The sequence below is a fragment of the Lissotriton helveticus genome, chromosome 8, assembly GCF_964261635.1.
Source record: "Lissotriton helveticus chromosome 8, aLisHel1.1, whole genome shotgun sequence".
Taxonomy (NCBI): domain Eukaryota; kingdom Metazoa; phylum Chordata; class Amphibia; order Caudata; family Salamandridae; genus Lissotriton; species Lissotriton helveticus.
In genome coordinates, this window is record NC_136069.1 from 1,496,409,775 (window position 1) to 1,496,422,293 (window position 12,519).

Below are 12,519 nucleotides of genomic sequence, written 5' to 3' on the forward strand. Positions count from 1 at the left end.
TAAAATATCCTCGTCATAGAGGGAGTTAGTGGCCATGAATTGGGACGTATTGTTACTCGAACTTGGTCTTAAAACTGATGAAAGACCACCAGGAGCACACTAACATGATTCTGATTAAAGTGACCTCCGGGTAGGTCCTGTGTTCTCAATGAGCCAGTGAACCTGATAACTCACTCTTGATAGTAATAGAAGTTGAGTCTCTCTAGAACTTAAATCAAACCCGATGGTCCACATGGTTTGTTTTAAGTTGAGAACCTTTTCAGATTGTTTTCCATCGGTTGCCTTCATTCGAACCAGAAAATACTAGTTGTGAGACTGATGTCCTATTTTGTAGCTTCATGCGAAAATCATTAAAAATGTTGAACTAGCCCCCCTGTGCAGCGGGCTGTGATTAGGATGCGGCCACTGGAGCATGGTTGTGCCATAACAGTTCATCCGTCTCTGAAAGCTGCTCTCTAGCCTGCAGCCCACTCAATAAATGTCAGAGGAGCCCAATGACCGGCTAGGTTTTCCATCTGTGTTTCCCTTGTTCCGTTTGTCTCTTGGTTCTTCTCCAGACCCCTCATCCCATATGTTAATTTTGTGTTTCCTCGTGCCTGAGCTTGTGGGTCCATACCTTTGTACAGGAACATTCTAGTAATGATTTTGAGGACAGTTGTAAAGGAGATTAGCCCAGCCAGATGCCGGGCACGTTGCTTCTTATTTTTTTAAAAAACTTTTTCAAAAAACTTTATTGACAAAATTGCATAGACATGTTACAATCTTGCATCAAATCAAAGCACCGTATACATAGCAACGATTGAGGATGTAAAGGAGGGCCAATAGCACAGACCAGCAGAAAAGAACAGCTTTAGATAGACATTTCTTATGCACATCTGGACAGTGAGCAATAATGGATATAAATCATACAAACTGCTGGAGAGGGAGCGGGCCTGACCAGAAAGTTAATAAGAACGGGGTAAAGGGCGGCTACTGACCTTCAATGTCGCTTCATATTTCATTAATAAAACTATGTTTCCACTTTGTTCCTGTTCCTATGTTTAGCACCTAAAAACAATCCCAAGAGGGGATTTTTGAGGTTTGGTCTAATGATGGCATGGAGTCTACAATGAAATTCACCCAGTAAGTTTCATTTGGCCTGCTTTTGATATCCAAAAAGGAGTGCAAAATGCTTGTTTAGTGTGAGATCTTGGACTGGTCATCAGGAGGCCCGTTACGTAAAAACTGTTTTGTATTCTAGTTGTGGGAGCCAGTGGATAGGAATTACAGAAAGCAGTTATTCTTTGGAAGTGATAAAAAAGGTCCAATAGCCCGTTAGGAAATCGGTTTCGCCCATTTAATCCCTTCAGATTTTTAAATATGACTACCTGGTTTTGGGCTTTTACTGTGAGTGTGTCTCACTAACTGAGTCTCACTCACTGGAAAATCTATGGAAATGGACTGAGAGAGCTAACCGCTGGTGTTCACGTTTTAAGATAAGGCCAGTGCTGCGCTACTAAGATAAGAGGAGCTGGACTGGTAATACGCGAACACCTGAGTACATGTGTGTGTGTTCAGCGCATGTGAGACTACCGTCTAGCACAGCTGTGCATCTGCGCATAGGTAGATTGTCACAGAATGGGCCCTAAAGGGATTTGTGCTTACATGGTGTAGGTTTGGTTTTCTAATGTGAGTGGGCATTCATAGTGTACATCTGCAATGATTGGTGAAAATCTACATGCTCTAATGATTTACCCTTTAAGGGCAAATTCTGTGCAACAGCACAGTTTCACCATACATAGACCTAACTGTCCTCCTTAATACAATTGAAGAATTGACCTATTTCCCTGGCTTAGCTCATAAGCAGATTCCGGGCCTTTGTCCGCTCCCCACTGAGCCAATTCAATTACTCTACTGGCTAGCAGGTGGATCAAAGACCTCCCCACACAATAGAACAATTAATTGTGACTCTGCTTAGCCCAGTTCCTGGTAAATAAGAGTGGGGATAAAATCAGGAAAGCCAGACCTCCGGAGCCAAATACCGGAGAGGGACCCTTTAAGGTTTTGGTGGAAAGGGATCAGGAAACTGTGTCAGTTGGGGTGGGGCTGAGGCTCCCAAGAAAGGTCTTTCCATTGACCACCCCAAGCTGCCATATTAAAATATCCCAAAAGGCTGTGCAGGAGGCTTGGGACAGTGGTGGAGTGATGATGTGACACCCTAGGATTAGACAGAGGTGCCTGCCTTCGAGAATTTTTAATGCCTACTTGTAAACCCCTCCAAAAGTGAGTGACTGTTAATAACTCATTGGGCATAGGCGAGAGAATGGTGAAAGAATGCCTTGCTGGAAGGAGAAGTCACCAGACTCCACTGAGAAGAGAGACTTTAACTCACACTAGCTCCCAGAGACTGGGAGTGGTTATCCAGGGCCAGTGGCACTGGCCTCTTATGCCCTCTGAGGGACAGTATAGGGATGGACCTGCATGGGGAGACCCTGGAGTAGACCCAATCATCATCCCTTAAGTTTTGACCCATGTCCGTGGCCCATTTATCTCTCACTCTGAGGTTATTGTGGGCATTGTCCATCGTGGTCTAGTAAGCCTGGCAAACATATGTCTGGGTCTATTACCCTCCTCATATGATCTTGCCACTGCCTATTTGTTTAGGGATTTCAGCTCTCTATCTACCTCGTCTCTATGTTCCTGTATTTTTGTATGTAGGCCGGGTAAGCTTTCAGGGGTACCCTGCTCATATTGTGCTCCTTCCAAGTTTTGGGTCTCGGTCTCTAGCAGGGCTAATGCATTTCTGATTGATTTTAGTATGCCATGTCCATTGGCCATATGCTATGAGTGTCTACTGGCCCTGTGTTTTCTTTGAAATAGTTAGCGATGATCTGTTTTATCTCTGGTCTCAACACTGTGTCCAGCAACATGGTGAAGTGAAGGCGCCACTCGCTTCATGTATATTATGGTCCAGTATTGTATTTGTGAACAAGAGAGGGGATTGATCTGTGTATGTATGTGCCAGATATCCCACACCTGTTGTCCATTCGGAAACCTTGGTCGATACCAGCCAGTAATGTAACCTAGATTCTGACCCAGCATCAGATGTGTAGCATGTATAACTTTGCTCTAGTGGGCCTCGCATTCTCCAGAAAGCTAACAGCAGGTCTTCATGCTACCATGGATTGCCTTTCTCGCCTTAGGATAAACTCTTTCCCCTGTCTCCAATGCTGCCTAATGTGGGATGTAATGTGATGTTATGCTCGCCTCCCTATAGCAACACCGACTGGGCTGCTTGTTGTGCTTTTGGAGCAAGTTGTGAAAGAATTAAGGGTCATCATAATTGGGGCCATATGAATGCATTATTTGCCTTCCAGATCCTCAGGGCCTAATTAGTGTGTGTATTGTAGGCCCTCACTTATGAATATTGCGACACCTCTAACGTATGGCGAGGATGAGGTGAAGAATATGTACACACTCCAATTTTTAGCTAGCTTATATTCTCGAGTGTCAACCAGGTATGTCTTCTGTAGACCTAGTATTTCGATCGTGTGTAGCGTACACTAGAACTTGGCAGTTTTTTTGTGATTGTTTAGACCCATGACATTCCAGGTAAGTAATCAAATTCTCTGTTCTCTATTTACTTGTGTCATACTCCACACTGATCCCAATGTATTTTGGGCATGTGAATTTCTCATGTGGTACAACATCTGATAACAGTCTGTATTCTACGGTAGGAACAGTGACCATGTTATCCCTTCCCCGTTCCACACTGAATTTCAACTTTCCAATCACTTGCCCAATATCTCTTGAAACAAAGCTCAACAGAACAACATCACACAAGCATAACTGTTGTCCACACCACTCAATATTGACTGTAAAGACGCACACACATGTTCTAAAGCATAGTTAGCTGGAAATATAAACTTTTATAATGGCATTGATATGTTGAGCAAATGTGCGGAGTCGGTCAAAGAGGACAATCTGATTTCATTTGTTCTGAGATGTGGTCCTGGACTACGTAGGGATGGGTCAAACAATATACTTTTAGGCCTGGCGCCGCCTAACCCAGTACTAGGATTTCGGTTTTATGTCTGCTCATGCAGAGTAATTTATAACTAGTGGTGGTTGTGGTCAAGGAATTGGGTGGTGATTTGGTACCTGGGTCATTCTCCAGACATATGTGAGTTTGAGCACTGTCCACCTACATTTAGATATGCATGTGCTTCTTTCCAATCACCCGCTCCAGCAGACCCGTGCCGATGTAGAATATTGGGAATGAGAGAGTGGAACGCTGTGTTGCATTTCATGTCAATTTCGCTGAGAATAATACCACAGAATCAACAGCCACCTCCTGACTTCAGTCATTGCGAAAAGATTCAGTTCTTTGTAAGACCCTTTTGGTCTCCCCGGTGTATTCTTTTAGTCTTTCCAGTGAATACAATGATCCATGGTCTTGTATCCTGTAAAAAGGTCTCCGTATCAGGGTGGTTAGGGGTACATTTATGACATGACTATTACATTACAGATCTGATGTCATGCTTGTACTGTAGCTGGAAAAAAGTAAGCTAGCGTTATTGACAGTATCATATAAAGCAGAGGCCCGTCAGTTCCTTTTCTCTGGTAATTAGAGTGCTCTAGTGTTCTCTATTCTTTCAACCATCTACAGTTTTTCTATCTACACAGTGCATCCCATTAATACAATTCTCAATGTGCCTCCTGCTTGCTGAACCATAATGTGTGCAGTTTGGTCTCCTGAGATGTAGCCTGGTTTTCTAAAGCCTTCACAGTGTTTTCTCCTTGACCGTGAGCCTGGATATAAAGGTTTGGTGAGGAATTAAAGATGTGATGATCGCATCCCTTATGTCCCACTTTCTTAAAATATTTTACACTGGGAATAACGCAGGTGGCCAGCTCTAATAAATTATGGAAAGGATTCCTGTAAAGATAGGAGTGACATATTCCACCGCAGAGTGGAGTGGAGGGGGCAGGGTACATGTATACACCATTCCGTGCACCAGCCCTTACTGTGATGGCTGACACGGTCGATGTAACCAAAACCTCACCATCTAGCACCGATTAAATATAACCCCTTTCACTCCATTTTATTTATTTATTATTATTTTATTTTTTTTGAAGACGTTTATTATTATTCAAAAAAAAAAGATGCATTACAAATAGCAAAGCCTACATCCCTGTGGGCCGGCTGCAACAGGTCGGTGGGTCATTGGGGCAGTTGTATACAGGAGCAGGCGCCCTGTGGTTTTTTGCTCGCCTCCTGCTTGCTAGACCACGAGTGGTGTATGCACGTCTCTCTTGTTCAGCATACAATCTTCTCTATAAATGACGTCTCATTTTACAATTTTACTATGAATAAACCTTTAACTTTACAAACATTATAAACAAAGCAGTTTGTAACAGCGTGTCCCAGCGTTTCTGTTGCGTCAGTGCTGCAACGTGTCCCTCCGGCATGCACGACTCCAATGACCCCGTGGGCGGTGCAATGCGCACTGGGAGTGTGGTAGTGTAGCGCGGGGACAGTGGTGCGCATGTGTAAACAGCTGAGGAGCTGATGAGGGCCAGCCTCTGTGTGCGAAAGTGCCTCACCTACTGTCAACCCAGCGTGTGGCGCGTGCAGCAGACAGTGAAAGTGCCCTAGCTGTGGTTTTGACGGACGCTGCCCGCACCCGGGCTCGCTGCCGAGTGTTCAGCTAGTGGCATCCTTCCATCGTAATGTGGTAGCGATTACCCCTTTCACTCCATATGGTGATGTCCTCCTGCTCTAGTGCCTAGAAGCAATTGATTTTTGCTGTGTGTCACACAAGTAAAATAAATATAAACATACACCCAGATGTGGGCCCCATACTCATTCTGCCACAGGACTCATCTCGCACCCCACTGAGGAGGCTCAAGTAAGAGGAAATCTGTTGGGAGCTCCCTGTGTCCACTCTTGAGGGACCTGGCCTTGCAGTTTGTACTGGACTGTTGCCCTAAGTGCAACTTGTATTCTCAGAGATGGTCCTAGTCTCACTGTGCAATAGGACACAGTCTGCATCTCACTGAGTAGGTCCAAAGAGGCAGGTATTCTGGGTCTACTTGTGTTCCTAACTGGAGGAGACCCGGGCTGCCATTTCGGATTGGCATGCTCCTACTGTAGAAGGACTAATAATGATTTGTACTGACCTGACCTCTGTCTTGAGGGGCACTGTGTTTGGAAAACGAAGAATTGGATGGTGGCTCGAGCAATTTCCAGTTGCTGACATTAACTAAGGCATTCCTTCCATCATTTTTTGTCTGTTCCTTTTTCTCTTTTAACCATGTGTGACATGGTGAATCCCTCTTGATGGTGGTTTAGTAAATATGATGGTGGTTTAGTAATATGATGGTGTCATAGTAAATAGGCCTATGTTCCTCTTTCAGAAGTTGTTGATGATCAGGAGCTGCAAAGGGGTACCAGCCTTGAAAATTGCCATATTGAGCTATTGACCAACCTCCTGGCCATAGTTTGTTGTCTGCTTATGCCAAAGTTTGTTGAGCAGTAGTATTGTCCCCTGCCCTTTGCAAAAACTCAGGCACCACGAGGCTAACGTCGCTTTCATCTTCCATTGAGACTCTCAGTTTACACATAACCGACAACCGTCCTGGCAGTCCATCCATTTGTTCACCTGGTTTGGCTCATGTTTATAGTTGTAGCACAGTGATGTACCAGAACTAGGTTTGTTGGATTTTCCAATGTCTACAAGATTATTTTGCAACAGAGATTGAAGTTAATTCTCAATACCTTACAGTACATAGGCTTCAGATTGGGAGTATATTACAACTGATAAAGTCATGGGTGAATTTGTCCACATAATTCACTGGTTTGTCCTTGACTAAATAAACTGTGAGACCTGCCTCACTGTGTAAAATATTGAAACAAATATTGTTTGTAGAAAGATGTAAAAGTTACAAGAATCCTCATATCAGTATTACTTACAGATGTATATGATAATCTCATTCTCTATCACATGGAATACAAAACTCAGTGGTTAGGATTTCATAACCTCCCTACTTTGCTGTGTTAATAATTGTTGTCCTTTGTGGCATGTTTAAGACAAATTAATGAAAATTGTAAGCTTCATGTGTGAACACACAATGAAACTCTTTGTTTCATATCTTGTAGTCAACATTATTAACAATCAGAAGGATCTACTTTAATAATTAACAGTATGCAAACAAAATTCGTCACAAATAAAACAGCAAATTCTGTGTTCAATCGAACATGTCATTCTGTAGCAAAACAGCCTTTTTAAAACTTCTCCCAAAATCCCTGACATTTTTGGTGTGCAATACATTCCTGGCTGATAATGGGCTTAAAATACCCTGGGCAGTCTCAGATAAAACTATCTTTTCATGAGATAAACAGTATTGTGTACTTTTTAGATGTAATATAGTCCCTTATGCATTGCAGTGCAAGCACTGAATAGGAAGAACAATGATACACCAAAAAGCCAAAAGCTTCAGGCATAGCTGAAATGCTGCTCTGGACGGAACCAAAACCCACTCTATGTATATTTTAAAGAATTTGTAGCAGAATGTCTGGAAGACAGCTCAAACTGTCTATTGCCTGATATAAAAACCTGAAATTAAAAGGTATTGAGAGGATGGTGCTCAGCAAAAGCTGCCGGCACAGAAGTGGAGAAATGCACTGTTGGAGCTCCTTTAGGAGATAGCTGCCAGCCGACAAGGGTCGGAGTCTGGAAGGGGAGGATGGGTGGTATCGTCAGGAGCAGAATCAATGACTGGAGCTTTTTGATCTGCCTGTAAGTATGCACCCACAGAAATTGACAAAAATGAGAAATGATGCGGTTAAGCTGGTTTGGCTTACTTCAATATTCTGATAGACTTCTAGCTGTAGATTCCTTACCTTAGGTTTAGCCCTAGGGGTCAGATTGGATCTGGATATTTTTCATGAGCAGTACTCCTGCATGCTGGTAGATGGTGTTCGGCTTCCCGTGGCATCCTCTGCGCCGGCAATGACATGCCAAGTGCCTATATAGGCGCCACCCAAGCCGAGTTCTTTACTTTCCCACGCCAGTCACTGCAGATCCGGAGAGAGCTACACCCAGTCACTTTTTGACTGACCGTTTTTCGAAGTCCCACCTCCAAGATTTAGCTCCTGGTGTGGCATAAGGAAGGCTGGCTTCAAGCCCTGCGGCGCTTGTCATCGGCAAATGTCAGTGACTGACCCACACCTCTTCTGTCTCTGGTACCTTGAGCATGATCACGATCCCAAGGCCTGCATTGATTGTCGCTCCATGCACCTCACAGCCTTGAGGGAGCAATTCCTCAAACTCTTTGCCATTCGACGTGCGACGCCGCAATGGTCTCGATACCGGTCGAGAGGATCAGTCGTAGAGCCATAGATTGTCATCGCAGTCGTCCCACTTCAGTAAATCCCACAAAAAGAAAAAGATAAGAAGTCGAAGAGGTCTTCGATTTTGAAGTCGTCCATCGAGACAAGGAAGCATCGTCACTCGAAGCATCGTCACTCGAGCCTGCGCCTGGGCTGTCTCCGAGCCTCTCTGAGTTTCCTGGAGCCGAAGCAACCCCCTCATAATTCCAAGAATTGTAAGATTCCAAGTACCTCATATTTGGGCGGCCCTTACCTGCCGGCGCGCCTTTGGGCACCCCCTGCTTCCGAGGGGCCCCTACTGGTTCACAGCCAGTGGGTCTGACTTCTGCACCAGTCAGGCCCCTTGGACCCACAGATGGATCCGGTCCCACTGTTGACGCTTCCGACACCACTGGCCCCATTCTTATCCCTAACTCTGACACGTAGCTGGCAGAGCATTGTCTTACTCCGACTCCAGAGCATTCAGGAGCCATTTCCTCTGGCCGGAGCCTGAGCCCTGTTTCTATATGCTAGGTCTTGAGGAAAATTGCGAGGGGCCACTGGCTCCTGAATAATACCAGCCCCTGGACCCACATATGGACTGGTGTGAGTAATTGGTGGATGCCTGTGGACTGAACACCTCCCCTGATAATGGCTTTGTCTCTCCTTCTACCATGACTCCTAAGGAAGGTGCCGACCGGATCTGCTATGGTGGTGAGGAGGGCGGTAGAGGTCCTAACATCTTGACGGAGGTGCTTTAACCGGGAGTCACCCCTTCAGAACTACTTCTCCCATTAAATGCAGCTCTTATGGACGTCATGCTCTAGCCTGGTCCAAGTTCTGCACAGATGCTCCTGTAGACTGGACCGTTATCTGCCACCATTACCTCGTGCTAGGGTACCCCTCTTTCCTCACCCAGCACCCTACCCCAGAGAACGTGGTGGTACAAGCCTCCACCTCCTGAGTAGATCCTGGTGCATTCCCTTCTGCCCCACCGTAAAGAAAATAAAAAAGGCTGGACTCCTTAGAAAAGAAAATGTTTTCTTCCGCCAGCCTGGCATTGTGATCTGTGAACACTGCATGCCCTTCGGGCTGATACTCTCACTCACTCTGTGACTCGGTTGCACAGGTGCTGCTAAGGTGCCGGAGGAGGCAAGGGCCATACTCTCCCAATCTATGCTTGATGGAAGAGAAGCAGCTAAGTTTGCAATCAGATGTGGGCTGGACACAATAGACTCACTAGGCAGAGCAGTTACTTTGTTGGTCGCCTGATGGCGCCATGCCTGACTGAGGACAACTGGCTTTTGAGAGGATGTCCAAGCTTTGCTTATGATCATGCTATTTGATGACTCTTGTCACTTTGGAGACGAGGTGGACTCAGCACTGGAGCGCATCAAGGACAGCAGCACTACACGCAGGTCCTTCAGCCTTTCCATGGCCCCCGTCAACCCCAGTCCCCCTTTTGCTCCTTCCATAGCCACTGAAGTGGTTCACAGCCACGTCCATACCAGCCCAGCCACCATGGCCGGCAAGCTTCCCAGCCCCTGCATGGCCGAGGACGCCGCACCCACAGACCCTGGGGTCAGGCCGCCTGAGTTTGGCCCAGTGCACCCCCCAAGGCAGCCTCCAAGCCTCTTTAGTTTGCCATCTGATGGGTTTGATCTGTATGGTATGTTTGGTATGGTAGACTAAATATGGTAGGTAGGTTAGATAGGATAGGTTATTGAGGTATTTATGCATGATAGTTGGGTAGGCATCCTTGATTGGGTGTGGTAGTTTAGGTATGGTAGGTTAAGTATGGTGGGTATGGTAGGTAAGACATTGCATGTATGGTAAGTAGGTATGGTATTTTTTGTTGGTAGCGTAGGTAATGTATGGTAAGTTATGTATGGTAATTTTAGCATGGTACTAAGGTAAGTATTGTAAGTAGACATGGTAGGCTATTTATGACGTGTGTTAGATTGGGTATTATAGGCTTTCCATATACTGCCTGTATGAGGTGAAGAAAAGTGCACTTATCAGATGTAAAATTCTTCTTCATGCATTGTAGCAAGAGCGGAAGGGTACGCACAACAGCTTAAGATAAGTGAAATACTCCCTCAGGCGAAGCCATAGCCCCCTTTGTGTATGTTGAAATATTGGTAACAGTAGGTCTAGAACTGAGGTATAGCTGTTTATAGTCAGACCTAAAATTTTATCGAAAAGTCATTGTTAGGGGAGGAGCCAAGCTCGCGTCCGAGATGGCCGCGCTTTAGCTCGGCTCCGTCAACTTTCCTGTTCGAAACATAAATCCTGCCTTTATCCTGCCCCGGGGAGACAATTTCTGCTACGCTGTGGATCTACGGCGATTTATAGACACTTACCATCTGTTCCGGTTGTCTCTGGGTGCCGTGGTTCCGGAACTGTGCCTTCGCTCGCTTCGGGACCTCCGGAGCGGACTGGCCTGATTCTCCTTGGCGGCGCCCGGACGGGGCGCTACGCTATGGCCGGCCCTTGATGGCGCAGTGGACTCGGCCGACGAGGCGGTTGTGCAGAGAGGCCGGTCGCGGCTTTCTGGTTTGATCAGGCGGTCCCGCGGCCTGGGGTGGAGGCGCTGCCTTCTGTTGACGGGACTGACCGTAATTGTGGCTTGTCCCCCCCTTTGTTCTCCGGTCCGGCCATTTTGAGTGCCTCCGCCCGGACTCGGAGAACGGGACCGGCGGCATTGGGGGGCCGGCGATCCTCCTTCTTCTGGTGGCCCCCCTTCCTGCTCTGGACGTGCCTCTGTTGGTGGTTGACTGAATTCCGTTTGCCTTGCTGTGGCCCGGTCGGGGGTCGGGGATCGCTGCGACCCCGCCGGGCTTCCAAGATGGCGGCCGACCCTGTATATCTCAGCCGGGCCGAGATGGGCGGCGGTGGTCCACGATGTGGCACAGAAACCGGATACTGTAAAGGTGTTCCTACACTTAAGGACATCCTCGCCGCCCTGCGCTCCTGGGATACTCCTGTGGCCGCACCCGCTGTTAACCTGGAGGAGGCTCGTTTCGCTGGGCCGTTTGAGCCCCCCCTGGCGTGTGCGGCTACGCCGCTGCTAGGTGCGGCTGGTTCTATCCTGGAAATTATGGACCCGGTGGCTGCCGTTTCTGCTGATGTGCGGAGTTCTGCTGCCCTCCATCGTGATGTGTCCTCTCCTGTGCTGTGGGTCGGTGGGCCGGGTCCTGTCCGGTCTTGGTGGTTCTTCCTGTTCTTCATCTCCTCGAATGGCCGATCGTAGATCCTGTGCTGACTCCGCTGGGTCGACTTTCCTCGGATCATCTTCGGAACTGTGCCTGCCTTGTGTACAATGGTTTCTGACTGCTCCGGATCATTCGAGTGGTGCACGGAACATCTTATGTGGTTTGAAGTTTGACCTCCCTGTTCTCTGCCTCCTGTTCCTTGTGGTCTGGTTCTTCGTGAGGCGGACTGCTACAGATTTGGAAAGAAAAGGACAGGGATGAGACGATCTTGCCTTTGTGGACTGTTGTCTTGCAATGGTTGGATGATCGATTAGTACGGTATGACCATGTCGGACTTTTGTCGTATTCCTGCTCTGTATCCTTCAATTCTTCGTCTTCCCGTGGACACTGATGTTTCGGACGGGAGGGTGGGAGCCGTTGATTCTGTTATATGGCCCTCTCCCGTGTTCCTTTCTCCCTTATTCCTTCTTTTCCCCCCCTTTTTTGTCTTTATGGTTCTATCTTGCTTTAGCTCTTCTATATTTCGGGTTCTGATTAGGGCGACAGGCACGCTGCTGGGGGGGTGGGCCATAGCCTTCTGCAGGGGTGCAGGGTGGGCTTGCGGGGTGGGGGGGGGGGGGTCTGTCATTTCTTTGGGGGGTTTTTTCCCCCTCCTTTTTCTTATTTTTTAGTTCTATGGCTCTTGTGTGTCCTCTTTTTCGGGACGCGGTCTCAGCATGTGTCCCCCTGGGTGGGTTGTTCTTGATGCGCTGGCCTTTGGGTCTTACTGTGACTTTGGCTCACTATTTAATTTTGCTCTGGTTACTACCGGTTCTGTATACCGATTTGTGGTTTCCGGCCTCGTTTGCCATGGGGCACATGCTTGAGGTGGCGTTCTTCCTTTCGCTTTTTGTCCCTTTTCCCTCTTTTTCCTCCCTTCCTCCCCCCTCTCGTGGGTTTTTTTTTTCCTTA

The 12,519-nt window shown here is 47.0% G+C and overlaps 1 protein-coding gene across 12 annotated transcripts in view; it reads left to right on the forward strand.

Annotated features, from left to right (window-relative positions):
- Positions 1-12,519, forward strand: part of PICALM (phosphatidylinositol binding clathrin assembly protein) — a 519,981-nt gene that overhangs the window by 137,075 nt on the left and 370,387 nt on the right. The window lies entirely within an intron of this gene.